Source organism: Salvelinus alpinus, chromosome 34 (assembly GCF_045679555.1).
Source record: "Salvelinus alpinus chromosome 34, SLU_Salpinus.1, whole genome shotgun sequence".
Classification (NCBI taxonomy): Eukaryota; Metazoa; Chordata; class Actinopteri; order Salmoniformes; family Salmonidae; genus Salvelinus; species Salvelinus alpinus.
Genome location: NC_092119.1, coordinates 27151675 through 27160851, shown reverse-complemented (window position 1 = coordinate 27160851; position 9177 = coordinate 27151675).

Sequence of the window (9177 nt, the reverse complement as noted above, 5' to 3'; positions counted from 1 at the left end):
TCAACAGTGTTCCGCAGTGATAGGAGGGACAATCTACTAACACTTAACAAAAATATAAACGCAACATGTAAAGTGTTGGTCTCATGTTTCATGAGCTGAAATAAAAGATCCCAGAAATCTTCCATACGCACCAACAAAAAATGTGCACAAATTTGTTTACATCCCTGTTAGTGAGACTTTCTCCTTTGACAAGATAATCCATCCACCTGACAGGTGTGGAATATCAAGAGATGATTAAAGAGCATGATCATTAATTATACCTTGTGCTGGGGAAAATAAAATGGCCACTCCAAAATGTGCAGTTTTGTCACACAACACAATGGCAAGTTTTGAGGGAGCATGCAATTGGCATGCTGACATCAGGAATGTCCACCAGAGCTGTTGCCAGAGAATTTTATGTTAATTTCTCTACCAAAAGCCACCTCCAACGTTGTTTTAGAGAATTTGGCAGTACTGTACGTCCAACCGGCTTCACAACCGCAGACCGCATGTAATCACGCCAGCCCAGGACCTCCACATCTGGCTTCTTCACCTGCGGGATCATCTGAGACCAGCCACCCGGACAGCTGATGAAACTGTGGGTTTGCACAACTGAATAATTTCTGCACAAACTGTCAAAAACCGTATCATGGAAGCTCATCTGCGTGCTCGTCAACCTCACCAGGGTTTTGACCTGACTGCAGTTTGGTGTCGTAACTGACTTCAGTGGGCAAATGCTCATCTTCGAATGCCACTGGCACGCTGGAGAAATGTGCTCTTCACAGATGAATCCCGGTTTCAACTGTACCGGGCAGATGGCAGACAGCGTGCATGGCGTTGTGTGGGCGAGCGGTTTGCTGATGTCAATGCTGTAAACAGAGTGCCCCATGATGTTGGTGGGGTTATGGTATGGGCAGGCTTAAGCTACAGACAACAAACACAATTGCATTTTATTGATGGCAATTTCAATGCACAGAGATACCGTGATGAGAAGCTGAGGTCCATTGTGAGGCCCTTTTATTTTAAGGTATCTGTGACCAACAGATGCATATCCGTATTCCCAGTCATGTGAAATCCATAGATTAGGGCTGAATTAATTTATTTAAATTGACTGATTTCTTCATAAGAACTGTAACTCTTTGAAATTGTTGCATGTTGCGTTTATATTTTTGTTCAGTATACATGTGCATGAGAGTAAAGACTAAATTAAGAAAACTATCCAAAACACATCCATCAAACCAACTAAACTCTGCATCACCATTACAATCCTGCAAACAAAGAAGATAAAATCCCCAAAACAAGCCAAAATACCCAGCAAGCCCTTGAAGTAGGCTTTCGAGGGTGACTGGGAGACTTTATGATTAAATTAAATAAAATGTTATTTGTCACATGCGCCGAATACAATAGGTGTAGACCTTACACTGAAATGCTTACTTACAAGCCCTTAACCATCAATGCAGTTTTAAGAAAATACCTAAAAAAAAGTATTATATAAAGATAACAAATAATTAAAGAGCGGCAGTAAAATAACAATAACGGGGCTATATACAGGGGATATCGGTACAGAGTCAATGTGCAGGGGCACCGGTGTCGAGTTAATTGAGGTAATATGTACATGTAGGTAGAGTTATTAAAGTGACTATGCATATAGTCTGGGTAGCCAGGGAGGAGACTTGATACAACATATTGTGTAGTAATGTAATTCTTCACTGGATTAGTCGTGAACTTTGCATACACACACTGCTGCCATCTGGTGGACAAAATCTAATTCAAGCCAATGGAAAAGCAGGAAACAAAATGTCAAATCAAATCAAATCAAATCAAATTTTATTAGTCACATACACATGGTTAGCAGATGTTAATGCGAGTGTAGCGAAATGCTTGTGCTTCTAGTTCCGACAATGCAGTAATAACCAACAAGTAATCTAACCTAACAATTCCACAACTACTACCTTATACACACACACAAGTGTAAAGGGATAAAGAATATGTACATAAAGATATATGAATGAGTGGTGGTACAGAACGGCGTGGCAAGATGCAGTAGATGGTATAGAGTACGGTATATACATATGAGATGAGTACTGTAGGGTATGTAAACATAAAGTGGCATAGTTTAAAGTGGCTAGTGGTACATGTATTACATAAAGATGGCAAGATGCAGTAGATGATATAGAGTACAGTATATACATATGAGATGGGTAATGTAGGGTATGTAACATTATATTAAGTGGCATTGTTTAAAGTGGCTAGTGGTACATTTTTACATAATTTCCATCAATTCCCATTTTTAAAGTGGCTGGAGTTGAGTCAGTATGTTGGCAGCGGCCGCTAAATGTTAGTGGTGGCTGTTTAACAGTCTGATGGCCTTGAGATAGAAGCTGTTTTTCAGTCTCTCGGTCCCTGCTTTGATGCACCTGTACTGACCTCGCCTTCTGGATGATAGCGGGGTGAACAGGCAGTGGCTTGGGTGGTTGTTGTCCTTGATGATCTTTATGGCCTTCCTGTGACATCGGGTGGTGTAGGTGTCCTGGAGGGCAGGTAGTTTGCCCCCGGTGATGCGTTCTGCAGACCTCACTACCCTCTGGAGAGCCTTACGGTTGTGGGCGGAGCAGTTGCCGTACCAGGCGGTGATACAGCCCGACAGGATGCTCTCGATTGTGCATCTGTAGAAGTTTGTGAGTGCTTTTGGTGACAAGCCGAATTTCTTCAGCCTCCTGAGGTTGAAGAGGCGCTGCTGCGCCTTCTTCACAACGCTGTCTGTGTGGGTGGACCAATTCAGTTTGTCCGTGATGTGTACACCGAGGAACTTAAAACTTTCCACCTTCTCCACTACTGACCCGTCGATGTGGATAGGGGGGTGCTCCCTCTGCTGTTTCCTGAAGTCCACAATCATCTCCTTTGTTTTGTTGACGTTGAGTGTGAGGTTATTTTCCTGACACCACACTCCGAGGGCCCTCACCTCCTCCCTGTAGGCCGTCTCGTCGTTGTTGGTAATCAAGCCTACCACTGTAGTGTCATCCGCAAACTTGATGATTGAGTTGGAGGCGTGCATGGCCACGCAGTCGTGGGTGAACAGGGAGTACAGGAGAGGGCTCAGAACGCACCCTTGTGGGGCCCCAGTGTTGAGGATCAGCGGGGTGGAGATGTTGTTACCTACCCTCACCACCTGGGGGCGGCCCGTCAGGAAGTCCAGGACCCAGTTGCACAGGGCGGGGTCGAGACCCAGGGTCTCGAGCTTGATGACGAGTTTGGAGGGTACTATGGTGTTAAATGCTGAGCTGTAATCGATGAACAGCATTCTCACATGGGTATTCCTCTTGTCCAGATGGGTTAGGGCAGTGTGCAGTGTGGTTGCGATTGCGTCGTCTGTGGACCTATTGGGTCGGTAAGCAAATTGGAGTGGGTCTAGGGTGTCCGGTAGGGTGGAGGTGATATGGTCCTTGACTAGTCTCTCAAAGCACTTCATGATGACGGAAGTGAGTGCTACGGGGCGGTAGTCGTTTAGCTCAGTTACCTTAGCTTTCTTGGGAACAGGAACAATGGTGGCCCTCTTGAAGCATGTGGGAACAGCAGACTGGGATAAGGATTGATTGAATATGTCCGTAAACACACCAGCCAGCTGGTCTGCGCATGCTCTGAGGACGCGGCTGGGAATGCCGTCTGGGCCTGCAGCCTTGCGAGGGTTAACACGTTTAAATGTTTTACTCACCTCGGCTGCAGTGAAGGAGAGCCCGCAGGTTTTGGTAGGGGGCCGTGTCAGTGGCACTGTATTGTCCTCAAAGCGGGCAAAAAAGTTGTTTAGCCTGTCTGGGAGCAAGACATCCTGGTCCGCGACGGGGCTGGTTTTCTTTTTGTAATCCGTGATTGACTGTAGACCCTGCCACATACCTCTTGTGTCTGAGCTGTTGAATTGCGACTCGATTTTGTCTCTGTACTGGGACTTAGCCTGTTTGATTGCCTTGCGGAGAGAATAGCTACACTGTTTGTATTCGGTCATGCTTCCGGTCACCTTGCCCTGGTTAAAAGCAGTGGTTCGCGCTTTCAGTTTCACGCGAATGCTGCCGTCAATCCACGGTCAGCATCCTCCTAGCATAAATGAATCATGAAAGAAGAACTTAAAGAGGTATTGAGTTAGTAGAGTAAATTACTACTAGCCTATAACATAGTGAGGAAACACACAAGCACAAAATACGCCAACATGACCCTGAAAAGGGCTTTTACCTCTCAGTTTGAGTGAGTGTCCAGTCTGGAGAGGTCATCTGACACACCCAGGAGGACGTCCAATGTACCAACCTGGGAGATTAGAAGTGTAAACATTACAATCATAACACTTGAAGTGTAAACGTATAACAGGTGTTTACATTGTAACATTCCACTTAGCCTCAAAACAAGGAGCCCGTTTCAGTTAGCTTTTCCCCCCAATTGAAACGTAGGACAAGCTAGTAGACCTTATCGATCAAGTTGAGTGAAATGGGTCAAATGGAAAACCTTCTGAAAGACTCTAAACCACCACTTGAAGAGTGAAATCTAAGCCCACCACTTCACCAGAGAAAGCAACTGAACACCTTTGTCCTGTAAATATATAATACTCTTGAGTCTGACCACTGCTGACCTGAACACCATCAGTCATCGCAGATGTATTGCGTGGAATATTGACTGTGAGGTGGAAATACTTGTCCAACTGTGGTCTCGTTAAACCTTCATTTCTAGTGGATTGCAGTGTTGTCATTCATTACCATAGAGCTGCTGTGTTGTCAGATGTGAGTTGCTACTGTACATAGAAAATGCTAATGTTATGTCATGCTTGGGAGGTCGATGAAGGAGGTACGCTCCAAGCCAAGTGACTTTGTTTGTCTATTTGAGCCTCTTGGTAGCTATGAGACACAAATCCTAACCTTCAATTCTGGGATGGAGAACTTGAAGCTGGTGGCAAGTTTGGTTTTCGCTACAGAGTGCTTGAGTTTCTCCAGAAGCCTGTCATGACTTGTGCACCCTGGTGCCACCTCTCTCTGCCTTCCATGTGGCGCCCCCTAATCTCCAAAAACATAGAAAATGAAATAGTAATTTATTATGTGGACCCCATTCCATATAAAATAGGCTATATAGGACAATGCAGCTTTATAACACAGCATAGAATACTGCAATTTATTAAATAATTTAGAACATGTAGCTACTGGACATGGTTTTGTCATCATGGCCATTAATAAAATAATGAGGAACCATACACCTTAATCTAACAGGCTAGTGGATTTTACGTGAAAAATAAAATCTGATTTCTTCCCTATATTGTTATCATTGAGTCCATCGCCGTAATGAAGAGCACTTTAATAGTTTGACAAAAACGAATAATTGACATGTCAAAATAAACACATTTGACAGCTAAGGCTACTGTAAAAATATAAATCAGTTTATCGTTAGTTATGAGAGCCCATCCCCTATTCCGAGCTACTGTACGCTCACAGTGATCAGAAATTGGTGGCGTGGGAAGAGAGAATTTCACAGCTTCCCGCGCCGAACCTCTGGGCGAAGACAGGACAGCCATCTGCTAAAATGAGCATTGTTACATTATTGAGAACGAACAGGAAATGCGCAAACATTTACCTACAGCCAGTGACTCATTGCTTATTCAGAGGCATCCTCTCAAGTTTCCCATATCTATGCACTGACTTATTTTAACAACCTGGTCTCAGAGCATTTCGTATTATTCTGTATGCAGTGGCGTGTATTTATGGCTGACAAGGGAATCCAGGCTTCCCCCAAAAAATTACCAACAAAAAAACAAAAAAACATGGGAAGCCAGTTTGGATTTGGTTTCAGACCAATCACATCACAAGCCAAACGTCATTATTGACAGAAAAAAACTTGAATTGTTGCATCTCGTTGTGTTGTTATCCTCCAGTGGCTAGCTAGCTAGCTAAAATCGTCCCTTTCCTAAATTAGCCATCGATGGAGATAAGGATTTGGACTTACCTAGCTTGAACATGCTTTGGGTCATGTAACTGTTTGTTATGTGCAATATGTTTTGTGGACTTCACCAGACAGATGTTGATCTCCGGTTTTATAATAAAACAGATGTGTGGTTGAATTTATTCTTCCACTCTGTCTTTTTATTGTCTCGGCCTTAGGCCTATATACAGTATGTTACAAATGAAAATTCGTATTATATGTTACAAATATGCAAAAGGTGGCTAGGTGGCTAACGTTAGCTAGCTGGCTAACATTAGCTCAGCTAGATGTTAGGGTTAGGAGTTAAGGCGGCTACACAGTTTACGTGCGTAGATCTACGTGTTTGCATGTTCATAGGTGGAGTCGGTTTTGGGGGGTAGCTGACTCTTTTCGTTGCGTTACACCATGATCGAAGTGGGATCGTAGTCAGGAGCAACTTCGGCTCCCAACTCATTGCAGGCCAGCTGCTGCTACCAAGGCCAGAGTGCTTGTCGGGGGACCCAAACACGAGCTCTTTTGTCTTTGTGGGAGACGAGGCATTCCCGCTGATGGTAAACCTGATGCGACCATATCCATGTAAGATATACTAAATACATTTGATTATACATATGATGTGAAAATTATACCAATATAGACGTTGTAATTATATGCCTCACATAAAAGGGATCTGACATCCCAGTAAGATGGACTCTATGTCCGAAACATAGGCTACACCAGCGTTTCCCAAACTTGGTCCTCAGGACCCTAAGGGGTGCACGTTTTGGTTTTTACCCTAACACTTCACAGCTGATTCAAATGATCAAAGCTTGATGATTAGTTGTTTATTTGAATCAGCTTTGTAGTGCTAGGGGGGAAAAACAAAATGTGCACCCCATGGGTTCCAAGTTTGGGAAACCCGGGGCTACACAGTTGTTACAGTACACATTTGATAGCCTTCATGTTCCTGTTTTTATACCTTTATTTAACTAGGCAAGTCAGTTAAGAACAAATTCTTATTTTACAATGACGGCCTACCCCGGCCAAACCCTCCGCTAACCCGGACGTCGCTGGGTCAATTGTGCGCCGCCCTATGGGACTCCCGATCAGGGCCGGTTGTGATACAGCCCGGGATCAAACCAGGGTCTGTAGTGACGCCTCTAGCACTGAGATGCAGTGCCTTAGACCGCTGTGCAATTCAGGAGCCTGGAAACACTTATTTTATTCAATGGTTCTTCTGGCCTTGATGACTCCAACAAGATCTACAACTACCACCACTCAATAGCCAGAAGAATTTCAGAGAACTGCTTTGAGATCCTTTCTGCAAGATGGAGGATCCTGGGATTAGCCCTTGAGGTTGCCCCAGAGAAAGCTGAGACCATTGTGAAGGCCTATGTGGCTCTCCACAATTACCTTTGCACTACAGACACTGACCACACAGTCATCAACACAATACATCCATCTCACGTTTATTGAAAGCTTCACACCCACTGGGGACCTGCGTACTGGAGAGTGGAGACAGCTGGTACAAGGGAACATCAGCTTCCTGGACCCAAGAAACAGCTCAACATACAGGGCAACCAGAGTTGCTATAGACAAGCGCAACAACCTCAAGGACTACTTCCTCACACCAGCTGGTCAAGTCGGAAGTATACATACACTTAGGTTGGAGTCATTAAAACTTGTTTTTCAACCACTCCACAAATTTCTTGTTAACAAACTATAGTTTTGGCAAGTCGGTTAGAACATCTACTTTGTGCATGACACAAGTAATTTTTTCAACAACTGTTTACAGACAGATTATTTCCCTTATAATTCACTGTATAATTCTTATAATTCACTGTATCACAACTCCAGTGGGTCAGACGTTTACATACACTAAGTTGACTGTGCCTTTAAACAGCTTGGAAAATTCCAGAAAATTATGTCATGGCTTTAGAAGCTTCTGATAGGCTAATTGACATCATTTGAGTCAATTGGAGGTGTAGCTGTGGATGTATTTCAAGGTCTACCTTCAAACTCAGTGCCTCTGCTTGAAAAACAATTGTTGACCTCCACAAGTCTGGTTCATCCTTGGGAGCAATTTCCGAACACCTGAAGGTACCACGTTCATCTGTACAAACAATAATATGCAAGTATAAACACCATGGGACCACGCAGCCGTCATACCGCTCAGGAAGGAGACGCGTTCTGTCTCCTAGAGATGAACCTACTTTGGTGCGAAAAGTGCAACTCAATCCCAGAACAACAGCAGAGGACTTTGTGAAGATGATGGAGGAAACAGGTACCAAAGTATCTATATCCACAGTAAAATGAGTCCTATATTGACATAACCTGAAAGGCCGCTCAGCAAGGAAGAAGCCACTGCTCCAAAACCGCCATAAAAAAGCCAAACTACGGTTTTCAACTGCACATGGGGACAAAGATTGTACTTTTTGGAGAAATGTCCTCTGGTCTGATGAAACAAAAATAGAACTGTTGGAGGAAAAAGGTGGAGGCTTGCAAGCCGAAGAAAGAACACCATCCCAACCTTGAAGCAAGGGAGTGGCAACATCATGTTGTGGGAGTGCTTTGCTGCAGGAGGGACTGGTGCACTTCACAAAATAGATGGCACCATGAGGTAGGAAAATTATGTGGATATATTGAAGCAACATCCTCAAGACATCAGTCAGGAAGTTAAAGCTTGGCCGCAAATGGGTCTTCCAAATGGACAAAGACCCCAAGCATACTTCCAAAGTTGTGGCAAAATGGCTTAAGGACAACAAAGTCAAGGTATTGGAGTGTCCATCAAAAAGCCCTGATCTCAATCCTATAGAAAATTTGTGAGCAGAACTGAAAAAGTTTGTGCGAGCAAGGAGGCCTACAAACCTGACTCAGTTACACCATCTCTGTCAGGAGGAATGGGCCAAAATTCACCCAACTTATTGTGGGGAGCTTGTGGAAGGCTACCCAAAACGTTTGACCCAAGTTAAACAATTTAAAGGCAATGCTACCAAATACTAATTGAGTGTATGTAAACTTCTGACCCACTGGGAATGTGATGAAAGAAATAAAAGCTGAAATAAATCATTCTTTCTACTATTATTCTGACATTTAACATTCTTAAAAAAAAGTGGTGATCCTAACTGACCTAAAACAGGGATTGTTTTACTAGGAATAAATGTCAGGTATTGTGAAAAACTGAGTTTAAATGTATTTGGCTAAGGTGTATGTAAACTTCCGACTTCAATTGTATGTTATCTTCCCCTGGTTGATGACTGTTTATACATCATG